Consider the following 20,239-nt stretch of genomic DNA (forward strand, 5'->3'; position numbering starts at 1 on the left):
TCAACATTCTCCTAAAATCAGCTTTCTTTTTATTATTATTTATAACAAACATACTGAAAAATGTATATCTAATTGGGAGAACATCTGTTCCCTATATTAGTTATTTATGCCTAAGTCAGGAATTTAAATTTTTAGAGATGCACTTAAAATTTTATTTTATCTTTTAATGTATGATCAATTTTTGTCTTGTACAGCACATTAATGGTTGAAAGAATTTTTGTCTTGTAGACCACATTAATGGCTGCTGTACAGTATTCTTTTTTTGTTTTATCTTTGGTATCACATCTGTCAAGCAAAAAAGGGCAAAGAGTGTTCCAGGCAGAGAGATCTCCTGTGTGGAGGCTCAGAGGGTGGCAGGGCTGCTGGGGCATTGCGAGCAAGGGAAGGAGCGAAGCCAGAGCCCAGCCCACCGGAGCTGGTAGGTCCCGTGAACGCCTGTGCGGGGAGAGCAGGGGGAAGTCACTCAGAACTTTTTTTAAAAAGAACTTTCAATTTAGAATTTCAAACTTAAAAGTTGCAAGAATGGTAGAAGGAATATCCATATGCCCTTTACTTATCCATTACCCTTCATCATTTATTAACATTTGCCACCTTTATCATTTTTTTCCTGAGCCATTTGAGTGAAACTTATCTAAATAATTCCCATTATCCCTAAATATCTCAGAATATTTCCTACAAACAAGAGAATCACCCGTCATAACCACAATACCATTATCAATTCTGGGACTAGTAACCGTTGCAATACCACAACCCATATTCCAATTTAGTCAATTATCCTAACATGGAATGTATTCTTATTCTATTGCTGCTGGAATGAGTTACCACAAACTTAGTGGTTGAAAACAATACAAGTTTATTTCTTAGAATTCTCTAGGTTGAAAATCTGGTACAAATCTCACTGGACTTCAATCAAGGTGACGGCACACTGAGTTCCCTTCTGGGGGCTCTAGGAGAGAATCCGTACCCTGCTCATTCAGGTTGCTGGCAAAATTCAGTTCTTCAATATTGCAGGACCAAGATCCCTGTTTCCTTGCTGGCTGTAAGATGACAGTCATTCCCAGATTCTAGAGACCACTCAGTCTCTCGGCTTGTGGCCTCCTTCCTTCATTTTCAAGGCCAGAAATGGTGGGTCAAGAATGTCTCACATCACATCTCTCTCACTCTTCTTCTGTCATTGAATCTCTCTTTCCGACTGTAGCCAGGAAAGATTCTACCCTTTTAAGAACTCATGTGATGAGGTTGAGCCCACACAGATAATTCAGGATAATCTCTCCCTCTCAGGATCTAAACCTTAATCCCATCCAAAAAGTCTCTTAGCCATGAAAGGTAACATATTCACAGGTTCCAGGATGAGGGAGTAGACAACATGTGGGGGTGGGGGGGGGAATTATTCTGCCTGCTACATAGGGCAATAGTTCTGCCATCTGGCACTCTAACAACCTGGCATGTCTCCCCATAGTGCATGTAGGCAAGGCTTGGCCACAGTCTGTCTAGAGTCCTGGTGAAACATCCTGCAATTCCTCCCGAACCCAAAGGAGATATGCAGCCTTGGCAAGAGCTGCCGCAGAGCTTTCTCATCTATCTCCCTAGTTTCAATTGAGCACAGGACTTTCCACTCCTTGCACCAGTTAGGATACAGCTGCAGGATTCTGAGTAAATCTCTCCAACTAATTGGTTCTAGCTTAGAGCTAGCTCCTCACTGCCCAAGCAACCCACCACCCATGCCAGCCGTTATCCAGACCCTCTAGTTGGTTCTCCTGTGAGACAAGAAACTTGAGGAGCTAACATCACGATGTTCTTATTTACACTGTGTAAATAACAAACTACCTGAATCCAGTTGGGCTTGTTTTCTCCTTCCTGGCCAAATCCATGGAAGTGTGGCAGGTCAACTCAGCAGCTACAGCAGCCATCCTTTTGGCCTTGGTAGCCACAGAGCTGCTGTTTAGGGTCTCCTTGACCAATGATATCCAGTGATGTCCTGTGGAGTTTGTTTTGCTGTCCATAACCCAATCCAGTTCCATGCACTGTACTTATTTGACATGTCTCTTTGGTTAGCTCAGATGGTTAGACCACGGTGCTGAGAACACTAAGGTCCTGCACTGGCCAACACCAAAATACACACACACACACACACACACACACACACACACACACACACACACAAACCCAAACAAAAAAACAAAAACAGAAATCTCGTTTAATCTGAAATAATTTCTTCACCTTTTTTTTTTTCTTTCACAACACGGACATTTTTAAAGGATAGCCTTTCAATTTGAGTTTATCTAATGTTTCCTCATGATTAGAATCAGGTCATTATTTGGGGCTGTAGTACTGAATAAATGATATGTCCTTATTGCACCACATCAGGGCACATCTGATGTCAATTATTAGGAATGTCAGTATAAGGAATGTCAACTTTGGTCACTTAGTTACAGTATACTCACTAGGTTTCTCCATCATGATGTTACTATTCTTCCTTTTGTAATAAATTTCTTTATGTAGCAGTATATTGATTCTGTGCCAATAACTTTTTTGAAATACCACCCGCTAGTTTTAGCACCTGTTGAAAATTCGTGCCTGAATTATAACCGTAATTGTTGCAAAATCGCAATTTTCTAACTTCATCATTCAATATGTATTGATTTCTTGGCATTCTACTGAAAGGAAGAGCTGTTCCTTTCTATTTGGTTATTCAGTTAGTTATTTAGTTATATTTAGTTGTAGTAAAAGTCATAAAATGCTTGTTCGAGGCTATTTAACCCAATTTAGAGTATTGCATTACAGTTTTCTTCTGCCTTGTGGTTGGTTTTGTTGGGGAATTTTCAACAGCTGAAGTGTTTGATTTTCATTTTCTATTTTCTTCTAATGGTAACTTTGCATGGATTTTTTTCTATTGCAATTGATTTCCTGGACAAAATTGCTCTCTTTTATTTATAGAGGGAAGTACTACAGCCTCCTTAGATAACATGGTTGGTGGTAAGGAGTGAGCTGATTCGTCCTGTGGTTCTCTACCGTTTATGCTTATTCTTGATTTCCTCCTTGTACTTCTTTCCTTCTTTCCATATGTGTTTATAAAGGATCCTTCCCTCTGTCTATGTACCTTCTTCTCTAAAAGCATTCCTTTTCTGAAAGAGCCACTCAAGTTCGCACACTTTCAAGGCCCTTCCCTGTCTCCAGTGCTGTGCCCAGTATTTTAACACTTCGTGTTGGGCTTTGTCTGGGGGTGATTCTGACTATGCTTAGTCTTTGTCCCCTGCACCCCTACCCTCTACTCTTTTTGCAGTCATTCAGCCCACCCTTCCTCACTCTCCAGCATGGAGACTGAGAGTTCTGTCGTTATTTATGAGGTGGATTTTTCATGTGCTCCTTGCTAATCTGAATGGCTTTTTAGGAGAACATGCAAAGAAATGTGGATATAGATGGCCAACTAACCTAGGACTGACTAGATATTCACATAAGAACTTTAAGTAGAGAGTTGACATGTTTCAATTTGCATTTTTGAAAGATCCTTACTTCTCTAAGAGAATAGACTGTAAGACTCAAGTGTAGATTGAGGAAATGGTTTCAGAACTGATGTATTAATCTGTTTCTGTTGCTTCTAACAGAATACCTGAAACTGGGTAATTTATGAAGAACTGAAATTTATTTCTTACAGTTTCAGAGGCTGGGAAGTCCCCAGTCCAGGGGGTACATCTGGTGAGGGCCTTCTTGGTAGAAACTGTACACAAAGTCCTGTGGTGACCAGCTCAACACACAGAGAGAATGAGCTGAGCAAGAGAGCTAACCTGCTCACTCACTCTCCTTATAAAGCCATCAAAACCAAGCCCATGATCACCCACCAAACCATCAACCCATCACTCAGTGAATGCATCAATCCATTCACTAGGGCACGGTCCTCACAGTCCAATCAATTAAGAGGTCCCACTTTTCAAATACCATAATTGGATTTCCCATTTTCTTAACACTGTTACAATGGAGATTAAGTTTCCAATACATAAACATTTGGGGGACACATTTAACCCATAGCAGATAACTATAACCGTGCACATAAAAGAGGTTTTGTCAGCAGAATGGAGAGAAATACACAGAACCAAGAAATGTTTAGATGTATCCATTGAAAAGACTTAGTGATTGATTCGATGTAAGACACCCATGTTTCTGGCATGAGCTTAATGCACATGCTCTTATCTCTAAGCTTTTACGTGTATTTTCCCACCGCAAGGAATGCATATAACCGTGGGTGGTGGGCAGAATAATGGCCCCAAAGACGTTCACACCCTAATCCCCAAATCCTGTGAATATATTGTCTAACAAGGCAAAAGAGACTTTGCAGATGTAGGTAAGTTAAGAATCCTGAGATGGGGAGATGATCGTGGATTATTCACATGAGCCCAGTCCTCATGAGGGTTCTTACGAGAGTGAGGCAGGGGAATCAGAGTTGGAGAAAGAGGTGTGATGATCGAAGCAGAGAGACAAGGGAGAGCAAAGGGAAGAGATTTGAAGACAGTACGCTGCCAACCTTGAAGATGAAGGAAGGGGTCATGAATGTGGGCAGCCTCCAGAAACCAGAAAATGTGAGGAACAAATTCTCCCCCAGAGCATGCAGAAGAAATGCAGCTCTGCCTATACCTTGATTTTAGCCCTGTGAGAGCCATTCTGAACTCCTGATCTCCAGAACTATAACATAATAAATTTGTGTTGTTTTAAACCACTAACTTTATGATAATTTGTTACAGCAGCAATAGTAAAACACCATGTATCCCACGAGCTCACCCATTCACTTTTGCCAGAGCCATGCTCAGATGAAACCCTCCCTGAACATCCTCTCACTCTCTGTCCCTCTCAAGCTTTATTTTTCTCAGCAGTGGTTATCATCATTTTACCTATTATTCATTCTTTTATTTTTTTTATTTTTTTTATTTTTTGCAAATGAGAACAGAGACTGTTTTGCTCACCACTGCATTCCAACACAGTAAACTGTGTCTCACACAGGTGATAAATATTTCTTGAATAAATTAATCAACAAATGAACTGTTTAAATGGTAGGGCCATTTTCTAACATAAAGAACACTGGATAGGAAGCGAGTTTGGGGGAAAATGTTTAGTTTTTGGATAGGATGAGTCTGAGATTCTCATGAGACAGTTTTGAACTCATATGGGCCATTTGCCCTGGAGATTTAAATATGATGACCATAGTCACACAGTTGGTAACTGAACTCACAGAGTAGATAAGCTCTTCTGGAAACAGAGTGTATCCCCTTATTAGGAATCATCATCTATGTCTGCCCCACGTGTATCTTGACATTTCTCGAAACGAACTATTTTTTTCCTCACATCCAAATATGGATTTTCCCTTGACATCTTTCTTACTTCATTGTATCACCTGCCAGTCACCAGAATAGAAATCTTGACTCTTTCTTCTCCTCTACTTCAATATTGAATTAATTAAACAAGTTCTGGTGATTTTATTTCATATATACCTCAGAATTCCATCCAACATTCTCTGTTCCTACTACCCCCGCCCCAGTTTATGACTACATTTTTTCTTGCTTGCGTTATTGTAATAATCTACTAATCAATCTCCCAATCCAACCCTCTTCTCCAATTTTTTCCCCTCTATCATGAAGCTAAAATTCATATCTGTTGTTTTCTGACAGGAAAAGAACTCCCTGATATACTATACAAAACCTGGCATAGTTCATTTCTAACTTTCTTTCCCATATTTATTTTAAATTCTATTTCCACTCTCACCAGATACCACCCCAAACATGCTGCTTCAACCTCCATATTATGGGGATGACGAACTCCTTTATGCCTCTCTATATATCATTACTTCTTCATCTACCAAGGCTCAATTCATCCTTCAAAATCCACCCTCAAGTTTAACTCCCCTGTGAAGCTTCTGCCCTCTTCATGACCAATATTGGTTCTCCCTTCCTCTCTAATCCTACAGTATTGACTATACTTACGTAACAACTTCTCCCACTGTTCTGAAATGACTTATTTGCATGCGTAGCTTCTTTACTATATTGTCCACACTGAAAACTTTACTTTCGATTATATTTGTCTTTGCACTCTCATGCACCTGGCATAGTGCCTGGCCTATATTACGTTCAAAATAAAAATGTGGTGAAAGAATAAAGTCAAGCCCACTAAATTACAGCTTTGGAAATATTAACATGAGGAAGCTCTAAAGATGTTTTCTAGAGAGCTTCCAGTGCCAAAGTGTACATATTTGTGTTTTATTATGAAGAGATATTATATTGAGCAATGTTCATAAAAATACTTTGCAACAATCAGACAGTAGGAAATTGTAGAGAGTAAGGCAATTATAGATAAATACAATGCGCAGATTATAGCCACAGTTGCAGGAGTCTGAACTGGAGAAAAGCTAAAGGTCCGTAAGGTTAAGATGATGCAACGTGCCCACCTTAAGTCCTCTCAATCCACCCCGTGCTCCAGCCCCCAATGCTATCATCCTTCTTATGATAAGTAACCAGACAGTACCTACTCTCAACTGCATTGTACTCTCCCACCCTACCCCAGAGCTCTGTGACCCAGCTGCTTGGGGAGCCTCTGGGAAGCTCTTCAGCTTTATAACTTGAAAGTATAAGTCTAGGAGTGGGGCAAGCCCAATTCCATGGGGGAGGCCTTGGATAACTGATTCTATGTTCTGTTCCTCAAATGGAAAATCTCAAGGCTTGTTACATACAGCTCTTTAGAAGACCTCAGGGTGGTCCATCCTCAGTTGCCCACAGTGGGAACACAGGCTAAAATGTACCCTGTATTGGCTTTCCCTACTTCTGATTCACACTTTTCAGTCCCTCCTTCTTGTTCCTTGAAAGCATTTCCCCCAAAATAAACTACCTGTGTACAAGACCCTATCTTAGCTTATGCCTTCTGATGCAAACCTCAACCAAGAAAACTGGTATCAAAATTGGCCCTAGATAGCAGACCCTTGAGATGGAATTCTGTAATCGGTCAGATGGTAGTAAGTTGTGTGGTAACAACCCCTGGCGTGTAGTAGCCAATACTAAGTATTAAGATTCTTATAGGTGGTGAAATAGGATAAAGTGTGTGTGGAAGGTGAATGCAGTAATGATGGAAATAAATGATACAGGGCAAAGGTGATTTTAAGGATTGCAAGCTGGCTACTATCATTAACTCCTTTAGAAACCTTAAAAAAGAAATTAACAGGCTCAAAGTTAATCTACTAGCAATGCAAGACATTCTGTGAAAGTCAGAAAACTTCCCTGGCAGTGCTAAAAGAAACCTTTATCTTCTGGAGTCATGGGGAAGACTGTGCTGAAAATTATGCCCAGGACATAACTGTATCCAATGATAGAGGAGGAAGCACCATTTGTCTGGACACCCTGATAACACATTACCTGAGGCAGATGCCTAGCTATGCGATGAATGTTCTTCTCTAGAGCCACCCATGTGAAACTCCATTTCCTGCAGAACAATAATTGGGGTTGTGTCACAGCACAGTCTACTCAGGGAAATACAGTGCTTGCTCCAACAGAAAATATCAGACACTCTCCAAAATGACAAGACATGGCTAATTATGCACTTACAGAAATGCATAGAAGAACAGGGTGGCAGTGAATCTTGGAGATGTTGGATCAGGAAGGACTAAATCTGGAAAGATGTTGATGTACTGACAGAGGAAGACGCCCCCATGATTCAGAGTGACATATCTTGGCAAGAACACTTCTTGCTAGCCCTAAAGTTAACGAAATGGCTTCTTGAAGCATGGACATAATATTGGCCTACAACAAGTGTCGTAGAAATGCCAGAATTGCCTTAGTAGAATACTAAGGAACAACTCAGGGGTGTGAGAATGTCAGAAAGGATTTATTACACAAGCTTGCAGAACCCACCATCTTACAGTACATACTTCCCAGGTGAAGAGAACAAGCCCTTCACTAACTCAATAAAGAATCCACAGGTAAAAAAGCCTTGTCCCATTTAAGAAGGTTGCTGATGACTGTCCTCAGAAGGCTGTCAAGGAACTAAGATCTCTAGTGTCATTGGGAATCATATCTGGAATGGCAGAGCCTGGGTAGAAGTCCTTAACTGACAAGAGTAAGATGCATTTACTTACTGATGGGCAGCAAGGTTAGAGTGGTAACCAGGACAACTGAACCCACAAAGATCTATCTATCAAGCCTAATAGACCATGATACTCTTAAGGATTAAAACCAATCATTTGCTTTGCTTAAGAAAAAAATCGAGAATTCTTTAGCAGAATGTTAATATCAGCTACTGCATTGGAAAGTTGTGACCTCTCATCCAGTTCCCAGATCTAAGCAACTTCACAGACCCAGAGCCCATTTATTGATGGGGAGGCAATGTTTCTTTGAGGAAGGACCCTGTATTATCACCACAAGTATCAATATCACTATTGCCCCAGTCCTTTCTCCTTTAGTCCTCTCTCCTATGCACCTAGGAAAGAGAAATACCCAAACATTCTGAAGGCTGTTGGATACAATGGCTGATCTGACACTGATACTTGAGAATCCCAAAGGCCATCATGTTGCCCAGTTAGACTAGGGGCTGATGGAAGCCAAAGAAGAAATGAAATCCTGGCCCAAGAAGGCATAACACTGGGTCAGTGGGTCTCCAGATCCATTCTGTGGTCTTTTCGCCAGTCATCCAATGTATAGCTGAAATAAACAGAATTTGGATTTGGCCAAACCCCGACCTATAAAGAGCCATTAAGAGAGAAAGGACAAACTAGAAATCCCTAACGTGTACAGTAACTTTTTTTTCTGTATTCAATCTGTTACAATGTGTTGTTTTAGTTGGAGTAATTACAGAAAAATCCTGCCTCACACATATGTAACTGGAAAAGGCAGAAGTGTTTTTATAGGCATTCAGATAATTGTGACTCTTGTTCTTTGATACTACACCAAAGTTCGACAAGTAATAGCTTTGTAACATTAGTTGCAAAGTGGTATGTGAAACCATATCAAACTTTTCAATACTTACTTTCTTAAAAATCCATTTGTCTAGCTTGTACTTCCAATGGATCTTTTTACCCATGCTTGATTTTATAACATCTTCCAAATACTGACACGTTTCATTATATAATACCAAAAATCATATTCATTACTATCACCACCAATCTCCTCAGAAAGGTCTTTAGGTATTGAAAAGCTGTCAAGCTCAAAGTGTCAGTTACACATTTTCCAGAATTCTAATTGTTGCTTAACAGCTTAAGTTTTGTCATTGGCAATGAATTTCATCAGTTGTTTTCCTTAAGGTGACAAGATCACTTAATTCATTTTTAAGAAAATGTCTGCCAGATACCCATATCAGAAGAACCATGGCTTGTCTATCAGTTGTTTATTCGGGTAAAATGATATTCCATGAAAAAAAGTGACTAGAATAACTCAATCTCACATGTCCTTTTCCTTGAGAAAGTCTTCATACCTTGGTAGGCAGATAAAGTACTTCATGATTACTTCTCATTTCATCACAAAGAATATTGCAAATACCTATTAAATGTTAACATCAATAACATTTTATGAAAAATAAGTACATTTTCAAAACTAGTGAAAAGTGTGATACTGTCTTACCAGAGTCAAAAATGAATACTGTGAATACTGTTGCTATTTCATCAGGACATTCTTAAGCAAAAGTTTTGTTTTTGATTTTGGTGTTGGGGGTGTGTGTTTGTTTATTTGTTTTTCCACTCTGAGTACATGAAAGTGAGAACATGATGAGGTCCAAACACCAGATGGTGCAACTACTTTTGGTTTGTGGAAAGGTACCCGCAGCTTTGCTCACCATTGATTTTGCATCACTGGTACAAATATCAAGAGTGAAAAGGACAAATCACACCTTAAATTATGAAAGTAGTTTGAACCTGGTGGGCCACTGAAAAAGGTCTCAAGAGACCTCAGGGATGTACAAACATCATTCTGAGAACCACTGTCTTACAGCCAGTGAAAGCTAAGGCACCAGGTAAAGACTTGATAAGACCCAAAATAGGACCTTTATGAAGGTATTACACAGAACAATTGATCAGAAGTTGGCAGTGACATTTTTCAAGAATCCCAAGTGTGTAAGCAAAAGAAATTCATTTCTGGTAAGACAGGATTTCTTTTCACCCAAGATGGAAACAGCCACATATCCTGGTTGACAAAGAGAAATGGTTTCACTGAAAGGAAACTAGGTAATCCTCAACTCAGGTAATCAGAGGCCCTGGGAAATTCACATGTACCTTTTCCCAAATCCTTTCCCATGTACTTTATAACAAGAAAAAATTGTGTAAGCAGACTTTCAAGAACAGCTGAAATGTCACAAAGTTCCCAAAGGTTGACATGTAAAACAAAATCTAACACGAGTCTAGTAATGGCTCTTTTTTCCAAACAAGCATATAATTTCCTTGGCAAGGAAATGCATCATTCAACTTTCTAAAATGCCCCCACGGTGCCCAGCACAGCGCTGGCCCTGTAACAAGCCTTAGATAAATACCCGATTCACTGATTTATTTAATAAGCCGTATCAACGTGTGCATGTAGAGATGGAGAGGAATGTAACTCAGCAAAAATGCCACAGGCAGAGAGAGATTTCTCGCACACTTCCACGTAGCTAAGACATACACTGATATTACAATTCATTCAATTCCATTTCCTCAGTGTTTTGCATTTGCAGATTAAATATTGTTCTTTTCCAGAACGTGCATTTCCGTAGGCACTCCATGCAGTGTGCTCTGTCCTGTAAGCGCTGCTCTGGCTGCGCATTTTCCCTCAGCCTGGCTCAGAGCCTTGCGACCAGCTGACGTCCCCAAGCCCGAGCTGTGCAGGCAGCAGGGGCACAGCGGGCAAAGGCAGGGAGTCCCAAAGTCGTTGGAAAGACTGTGGAGAAGAAACAGTCCGAAGAGCCTAGTTCCTCAGGTTCCACAGGGAAGACTTAAAGTCTGTTCCCTAAGCACTGAGCACTTCAGAGCGCCTTCCACAAAGCACCATTTTGCCACCATGACCCTGAAGACACATTTCAAACTTGAGAATACACTCAGCAGTTTACTTGAGAGGGCTAAATGCTGGCATGGAACACACCACCCAAATTTGGTGCCAAATGGAAGTCACACAGTTCATCTAAGCCTCTTGCCTCTGCAGACCACCATGCTAGGTTACTCTGACCCAGGGAAACTAACATTAAATTTCAGCCTCTGTACAAGTCATCTAGGCAAAGGAAGACAAGATCAGCTTTTCATTGGAGATATACATACATATATATATACATAAAATATATGCATACCTATATATTTTTTATATATATATATATATATATATATGCAGTTGGCCTTTCTTATCCATGGGCTCCTCATCCATGGATTCAACCCATTGCAGATTTAAAATATTCAGGGAAAAAAAATTGTGTTTGAACTGGACATGTAAAGACTTTTTTTCCTGTCATTTTTTCCTAAACAATACAGTGTAACAACTATTTACATATAATTTACATTTTACTAAGTATTACTGGTAACCCAGAGAAAATTTAAAGTATATGGGAGGAGATGCATAGGTTATATGCAAATACAACTACACCATACACCATTTCCTATCAAGAACTCGAGCATCCTTGGGTTCTGCCATAACAGGAGTTCCTGGAAGCAATCCCATGGATACCAAGGGACAACTGTATAATATCCTCTGATATTTTCTAATATGTTTGTATTTTCAGAAAATAAAAGTCCTATTGCAGGCCTTCATTACTGGCAAGACGAGCTTTCTTTGAGGTGTAATTTTATGTGCATTGGAAGTACCTCAGCCTTCTTAAATTTCCTCTGCTCAACTGCTCATAGGTGAATAAAAGCTTTTTAACAAAAGCAAATATTTAATATATAAAAACATATGTCTGAAAGCACAGAGTTGAGACAGTGATTTTTAAACTCCTCTATACAAAAGTGTAAATGACTGCTATAATGAACTCCCAGTTTATGGGGAGGACTGGGCTCCTGAGGGCACTGGGTGTCATAACGCAGTGTGGAGAAGGACAAAATGTTCACCAAGGGGACAAATGGAGCTTTGAGGAAAGAAGAGATCAGACCTGCTGAACACCAGCTGCACCAATTTCACAATTTTGGCTAATTCAGAAAACATAAATTCCATTTAATGGACAGCACTATACAATCCAGCTTTATTTAAATAATTTCTTGAAGCATGTTTGCCTTCTACTGATTGCTTATTACACAGAACTTTCCTAATATCATAGTTATATAATTTTCTCCCCTGTTCACTGTTTTCAGAAAAAAAAATACTTTCGTGATTAACATTTTATTTTTTTGTTTTTATAAACTAAATGTGAAATTTTGGTCACTTCTTTCTTACAAGTTCTGTAAATGAACTGAAAAACCCAGTTCCCTAGTACCGCTACCTGGAAATTCATCTTTTTTCTTTCTTTCTTTTTTTGCATTGAGAAACCAGGACTACTGCCCTCCCTCCCACCCATGTTTCCCAACAAATCTCAGACAGTATCTTTAAAAACAGCTGCTGGTAAGCCAGAATCCTTTAAGAACAAACAGAGAATAAGAAAGCAAGGACATAAAACTGCTGTGGGACCTCTGGTCTTTCTGCTTCAAAAGACGTCTCAGCTTGTAGACATCAGATGCACCCCAGGAACTTGGTTACAAAATCCTGGCCCAGATCAAAGAGTATTATTATTCTTTCTTCCCTTCTAACTTTTAATCTCTCTCTTTGTTTCTCTCCCTTTCCACATCTCAATCAGTCTGCTTGTCTCTGTCTGTCTGTGTCTATCTTAGTCTGTGTCTCCCATCTTCAAACTCTTAGCTTATGCAGTTGCAAATTGTTAACCCACAATGTCTGGAATTGATTTCTTCTATCTTAATTATACCTCTGGAGTGTAGAAAACTACTCCCAGAGGCTGCAATAATAAAAAAAGACATGAGTGAGCCCAAGCATATTCTAGACATGTCCTTTATGTTCTTTTTATTTCATCTTTATTTTAATTCATATGCAATGGAATATGTAATATATCAAGAAAAGGAATGAAAAATATATATAGATACACATTAAAATCAGAATTCGATGGCTCACCAAAATATAAAATCAACCAAGAACTATCACTAAGTCTGTCCTTCCAGCACAACTCCAGGGTGTCCCCTCTATTTTCTGTGTGACTCCACCTGGATTACACCATCCTTTCTGTATACACGGGGTTGGGGTTCTGTGGCCTCTCTGATCTGGCATTCACAATCCAGTAGCTCACACCACCTAGGAGCAAATCATCCTTCTGCTACTGCACTGTGAAATTTTTAAAAGGTTGGCCATTTTACAAATCATTATAGAATTATTCCATTTTAAAGAATAATTCTGGTGATGATATGTCAAAATGATTTATTTTCTACTGTATTTTAAATATTCTCACAATCATTTTTCCCTTTAACTTTTTGTTTTCTTACTTTTATATTTTTAGGCCTTAAATCTTCCTTATCCTTAATTCCACCTAGAATAGCAGTTTAAGCTTGCCATCTCTCTGGTTTTTATCATTTTTGCTTGAAATTTTCACTGCTTCTATACCAAATATTTTTAGAATTCGGTTTAGCCTTTATTTTAAATTTAATCTCTCTTACCCTAACTTTTAAAATTTAGCTTTAATGTTTAACATTCTTATTTGATTTTAGCTCTGCTATCTTTATAGGAATATGAGTTAATAACATACTCTCATTTGTTTAACTTTTCTTCTCTTAACATTTTGTTTTTACAGATTTCTCCAATTGTTCCTCTACTCCTTTCCTTTTCAATATCTTTTTACGTTTGTTGAGAACCTTGTCCACTTGTATAAAAATTGCACAGTAAGTCTAAATCATCCCAAAATGGGAGAGGGTAAAGATTTTTTACTTCTAGAGTTATCCTATGCTTACTTCTCTGGCCTTTGCGGACAGGTCTCCTGGACCTCATGCCTCATGATGATGGACGTAAAAAAACAAACTTAAGACACTCAGTTTAAACTATAGGTTAACCTTAAAATATACAGTTCCTTTCAAATAGGCTTTCCTCTTTAAAAACCTCCCCCATCCAAGACTTATGCAGAAAGATGCATGCTTTGACTTTTATAGTCTCGATCACACACTATACTGTACCATAAGCCTAGATGTTTTGGCAAGTCAGAGACAAGTCAAGGCCCCATAAATTCATCACCCCTGGTCTGAAACCCTAAGCAACGAGGATGTGATGAACCTTCTCATGGTACTTATGATTGGTAATATGGTAGAAGGACCGTGGAAATATTCTTCTTATATTTGAATACTCAATAAATTTTCTGGGTTATATCAATTCTTTTCTTGGAGGAATCACCTAAGAATCTTTCCACTGTTAGAATGCATTGACTTCTTTCTCTCATTGAAAGAATTAAGACCAAGCTTGCAGTGAGAATTTTATACAAATTCTTCTGTGGGAGGAGTATCCTTCTATTTTTCTCAAGAACTATATTAAACAATCTCAGGCTGGAAAAATATATGAGTACCTAAAGAAAGGATAGGAACATTTTACTTTAGGCCAGTTGTTTTGGTTCTCTCCATGAAAATGCTGAGATCACAACTGAATGAGGTTTTTCTCCTTGAAGAACTGGATACTCTTCTGGGGAGAATGGAATTTCTGAAAGATAATTTAAGTAATTTATCAGGGTTTAGATGACAATCAAATTGCTCCTGATTTTCTGTACTTTACACTCCTGTTAAACTAGTATAAAGTCATATCTTATCATGGAGTTAACTTGAATTTCCATAATGACCTATGACATTGAACATCTTTTATGTGCTTATTGGCCCTTTGTATATGTTCTTAAGGGAAGTATCTGTTCAAATCTTTTGCCCAATTTTAATCGGTTTTTTTATCTTTTATTAAATTGTAAGTGTTTTCAAAATGTGTTTCATACAGGTGTTTCATACATCCGTATTTTAAAAGTATATTTTCCTATCCATGGCTTTTCTTTTTACTTTCTTAAAAACACAGAGAGGATATGTGTTTTACCCACGATCACACAGCAAGCCAGCCTGATTCTATTTCAATCATTATTTCAACTAAGCAGCACTAAGGACAGAGTTTCCTCTGCAGAAACTTATTGATCATTCAGGAAATATACCACAGATCAGGAGCTTATGGGTGGAACTAAAAGGTGGGGACAGGAATATGCAATCACTGTGTTGTTTCTTAAGGACAAACTCATTCTTCCATGTGAGAAGACTACCAGCCTCAAGTACTAATAGTAATCCCTTTGTTTTTTAAGTAGTTTGTAATGTAATAAATAAATCTTACTTTCTTTAAAAAAAAATTGTTCACAATATGCTAAAATATTGACTCTGTACTTAAACAAATGTAAGTTTTAATAAAATGCAAAAAAATGACTTTGCAGAAATTTAAGTTGGCCAGTTCCCATAATAGTATATTATACATAAGCACAGAATTTTGATGAATGAACAGAACCAGTCATTCAAGACTATGACAGTGACCTCAGAGTTTTTCCGATTTCCGTAGAAACACACATTCTACCAGAGCATCCAAAATCCATGAAGAATATTGATATATTTGTGCTGATTCATTCATGTTCCTTAGCTTAATCCCCCTGAAATAACTGGCTGGGCCTAGGAGATGCAAAGAAACCTAAACATGGATTCCACCCACACCTTTGGCCTAATGCTCTGAACCAACTTATCTTATTCTCCTAAAGACAAAACTGATTAATATGTTTCCCAATGATCTGAAAGAACTGATGCTTACACTCACAATAACTAATTTATTTCAAGACCGCACCAAAATCATTTAGAAACAATTGTATTTCCTAAGTAAATAACTTTAAAGGAATTTGCAACTTATTATTTTCTAAGAGATTGTTACATTACAAAGATAGAAGAAAAGATTTTATGACATGTGCAAGGGTCTCTCTTCAACTGAGACAATGCTCCCTAATTTTGTAATGTTTTCTTTAAAATTCTCACCAAAATAAATAAATAAATAAATAAATAAATCACCTAGGGGAAGATTCCCTAACCTGAGAATTGATCAAGGATTTCTCTGAACTGTGAGCTTTGATTCTTGGCTAGTAATTTCTTCTTATCCACACTATGAATAGGGTTCCAGCTACTCAGATGCAAAGAATAGTGTATCCCAAGTTTTGAAAAGATGACTCATTACCTTCTTCCCCCCAAATTTGCAGGCTCATTAATTTACTACACAATCTGTCTAAATTCATTCCACCTTTCTCGTTGATAAATGATACACTGGGCTTTCTCAAGAATACAGGTCAATAGAACTACATGCAGACTTTGGACATAGTAATTTCTCAAATGACCACAATTCTACTCTTCCATTTAAATGCAAGTTTTTTAAAATCAAAATGATATACGCCTTTGGTTTCAGGTTAAATATTTTCAGAATGGGACCGGCCCCGTGGCTCACTCGGGAGAGTGCGGCGCTGGTAGTGCCCGAGGCCGCGGGTTCGGATCCCATATAGAGGTGGCCAGTGCGCTCACTGGCTGGGCATGGTGCGGATGTCACTGTTTGCGATCCCCCTACTGGTCAGAAAAAAAAAAAATCAGAATGTTATATGAAATAGCAAGTGTGCTCACCACCTCCCCCTAGGTTCATTTCCTCCTCTTGAAAAGCAGCTACATTCAATTCTTTTAAATCTGATATTTTAAGAAATTGCTTTGATATCATTAAATAACATGTTTGCTAATTCTTGATTATTCAGTGTTAGTTTTGTCAAAAGAATGCCCACTATGGTGAATGAAGATGAAGCTGCATTTCTTCCCTAACCCTCTGCCCTTGTCTCTTTCTCATCACCCTATGCTCCCAAAATAGTTATATCATCATTTCAATAGAACAATATCCAATATTTACGTTTATAGGACTGTGTTAACAATCTTCTCAACTGAACTATGCAATAAACTGTGATTGCTTTTGTTTACTGTATAACTCTGTTTTTCCATAGTTAATAATTGTGTAATTGTTTAATTTTCTATGTGATTAGCACTAATTCACCCTTAACCTTTTTGCCGATCTTGTATATCCCCTCAGAAAATAGCGATGCATAAGGTATTCTACCAATTTCCTCTTCTTGAAGAAATATGTCCTAGAGCCTTCTGAAGGCTTTCCACATGGACTGCTTGCATGAAAGGCCTTTATCCTCTCCTGGAGAGTCCTTTTTTCACTTCTCTGAATTGTCTTCCCTTTTTTTTTTTTTTAATATCATGCCTTCCTCATTCTTGGGTTACTTTCTTATTTTGATAGGGGTTATTATCCAGTGTCTCCCCAAGATAGAATGCATTGGAAGTAAGTTTTCTGAGAACTTGCATATCTGAGACTATCTTTACTTTTTTCTTTTTTTTCATACATGGTTGATAATTGGCCTGAGTGTAGTATTATAGACTGGAAATCATTTTCCTTTAGAATTTTGTGTTCTGGCTTCCAGTGTCATAGAGATCCCCTATAAATTCCTTATCCTTTGTGATTTTTTAAAAAAATTTGTCTAGGACAGTACTGTGCAACAGAACTATAAAGTGACCCATAAATGTTAGCCACATATGCAATTTTAAATTTTATAGTAGCCCCTTTAAAAATATTAAAGAGAAAACTAATTTTAATATTTTATTCAACAAAGTATATTCAGAATATTATCATTTAAAAAGCGATTAATGTAAAACGTTTTAATAGAGTATTTTATAAGCTTTTTATAAAACAATCTGTCTTCAAAATCTAATGTGCATTCTACACTTAAAGCATGTTTTGGTTTGGACTAGCTACATGTCAAGTGCTCAATTGCCATGTGGCTAATGGCTACTTTATGGGATAGTGCAGTTCAAGAATTGAGGCTATTTTCTTTGTTGCCAGTGGTCTGATATGTGTTAAGAATTTGCCCTGGTGAGGGCCTAATTTTGCCTATTTTTCTAGGCACTCTGTGGGCCTGTTTGCCTGACAACTCATTTGTATTGATTCTAGGAAAATTCTTTAAATTATTGTCTTGATCATTCTCCGTTTCTGTGTTCTCTCTTTCTGAAATTTCTGTTACTTAGCAGAACTTTTTAATGGAGAGTCTAAATATTTATATATGACATAGTAAAGATTGCAATTCACATTAAATTATTATTGTTCTTTGTTTGTCTCTCTGCTCTCTCTGCTTCCACCATCTTGCAATGTGAGACCCCTGGGTTGCTGTCATCACCAGATGGACTTTGGATTTCTCAGCCTGAGAAACCGTAAGCAATAAATTTTGTTTTTCTTTATAAATCACCCAGTTTCAGGTAGTGTGTTATAAACAACAGAAATGAACTAATACATTAGTGATATCTACAAAAAATTTTCAATATATGGTTTCTTTAGAGCAAGAGACCATGCCAGGAACCAAAATCTAGACTAATCAGAAGCCATTGTTAAAATAAATAAAAATCTAATCAACAATAAAATTGAGCAAACTATAGCTACATACAACTTAGATGTATGTTAAGGGTATTATGCTGCATAAAAAAAGCCACTCCCCAATGATCCATTTACATAACATTCTCAAAATGACAATTATAGAGATGAAAAGTAATTAGTAGTGTCAGGGCTTAGGGATGGTGGGAGAGGGAGGGAGATGTGACTTGACTGTAAAGGAACAGCGAGAGAGAGCTCTTTGCAGTGATGGAGTAATTTTGTCTCTTGATTGCAGGGTTGGTTATATGAATCTACACAAGTCATAAAATGACATAGAACTATCACACAATTTCAATTTCCTATTTTTGATATTATGCTATAATTATGTGAGATGATGGAACCACTGGGAGAAACTGGGTGAAAGGTACCCTGTACTATCATCATAACTTCCTGTGAATTTGTAATAATTTAAAAATAAAAGGTTTTCAAAAGAATTAGAAAATCATGTTCTTTTAGTAATAAAAACTTAAATTCTTGAAATTTAGCAGTTAGAAAATTTTTTGAAAGCCACCATCAATTGTGGGCAAACTGTGTTTCATTTTTACAACAAATGAAGAGAGACAATAAAGATTCCAGGTAGAGATATTTTTATCTTACTATATCATATTCCCCATTACCATGGTGTAATTCATTTATACAAATGGGAATCTGTGTTATATAATCTCTATATTGCATTTAAAATTTACTTTGATGAGTCCTAATTTCTAAATGTGTGCCTCTTTATGGTTTCTTTTCTTCCTTTTGAAAAGACATGATTTTTTTCTCAATACTTCTAAACTTGAATATCTGTACTCAATAATATGACATCTTAGAAATTTGCTTTTTTTTTTCTTTATTACTTGTCATATAGTTTTATTAGTCCTTGAAAGATTGTTTTCTTTCTCTTATTGTTTTGGGCTAGAGACTGTTAAAATGGTGGCAGCAGTTCTCAGAATAACAACAACATTTTATAGAGAAGTCTGCAAGTTTTATAGAGAATTTGGAAGCTTTATTCCACGAAGAAAAGTAATTCTGAAATTTTAATGATGAATCTGTCAATCATTAAAATTATGTTGTTCTTGCAACCTGCACCACTGGAAAATAATGCAGGATATTTTCCCAAATCGAATTTTAACAAATAGCAACTTGATATTTATTACAGTTTTATTATATGCTATTAGTTTTTAATTTTAAATTTGAACCCTATCAGCCATGTATTAAATTGATAACTTAAGGCATTCCCCAACCTAAAAAATGACTATGTTGTATTTATAAATGAATGATTTTGAAACTTAAAACTTACTTTTTCATAGTAATAATATTACTCATAGTTAATTCACAGATTAATTCACAAAGTCAGATCGAAACCAAGAGGTAATTTAACTACTTGCAGTGCTAGAAATACCAGAAAACCATAATTTAATGTGACATTTGTCTTTAAAGTACATTTTTAAAGTATTTGAACCCCACCATGGTATAAGAACATATTTCACCTGATATAATCAGTAAGCCAATTTTTTAAACCATGTGTTTGCTCATTGGTTTGTTTCATCTTACCTTTGGTGTTTCTGAGAAATGTAGGTTCATTTAGAATTCTAAAGAATCCCGAGGTGATTTCCAAGATTTCTGGTCCTTTTTGGGTCTTTGAGCGGATAATACTGAGTCTTCATTGTGTTTCTTTACATAGTCAAGCTTCCACCCATCTTTGTTCTTCATGAAGATATTGTGACATTATGATATTTGCATATTGGTTTTTGTCCGTGGTTCCTGGCTCATGCTACTCTCTGATCGACTGCTGCCCTCTTTCACCTGTT

The sequence above is a fragment of the Cynocephalus volans genome, chromosome 6 (genome assembly GCF_027409185.1).
Source record: "Cynocephalus volans isolate mCynVol1 chromosome 6, mCynVol1.pri, whole genome shotgun sequence".
NCBI lineage: Eukaryota > Metazoa > Chordata > Mammalia > Dermoptera > Cynocephalidae > Cynocephalus > Cynocephalus volans.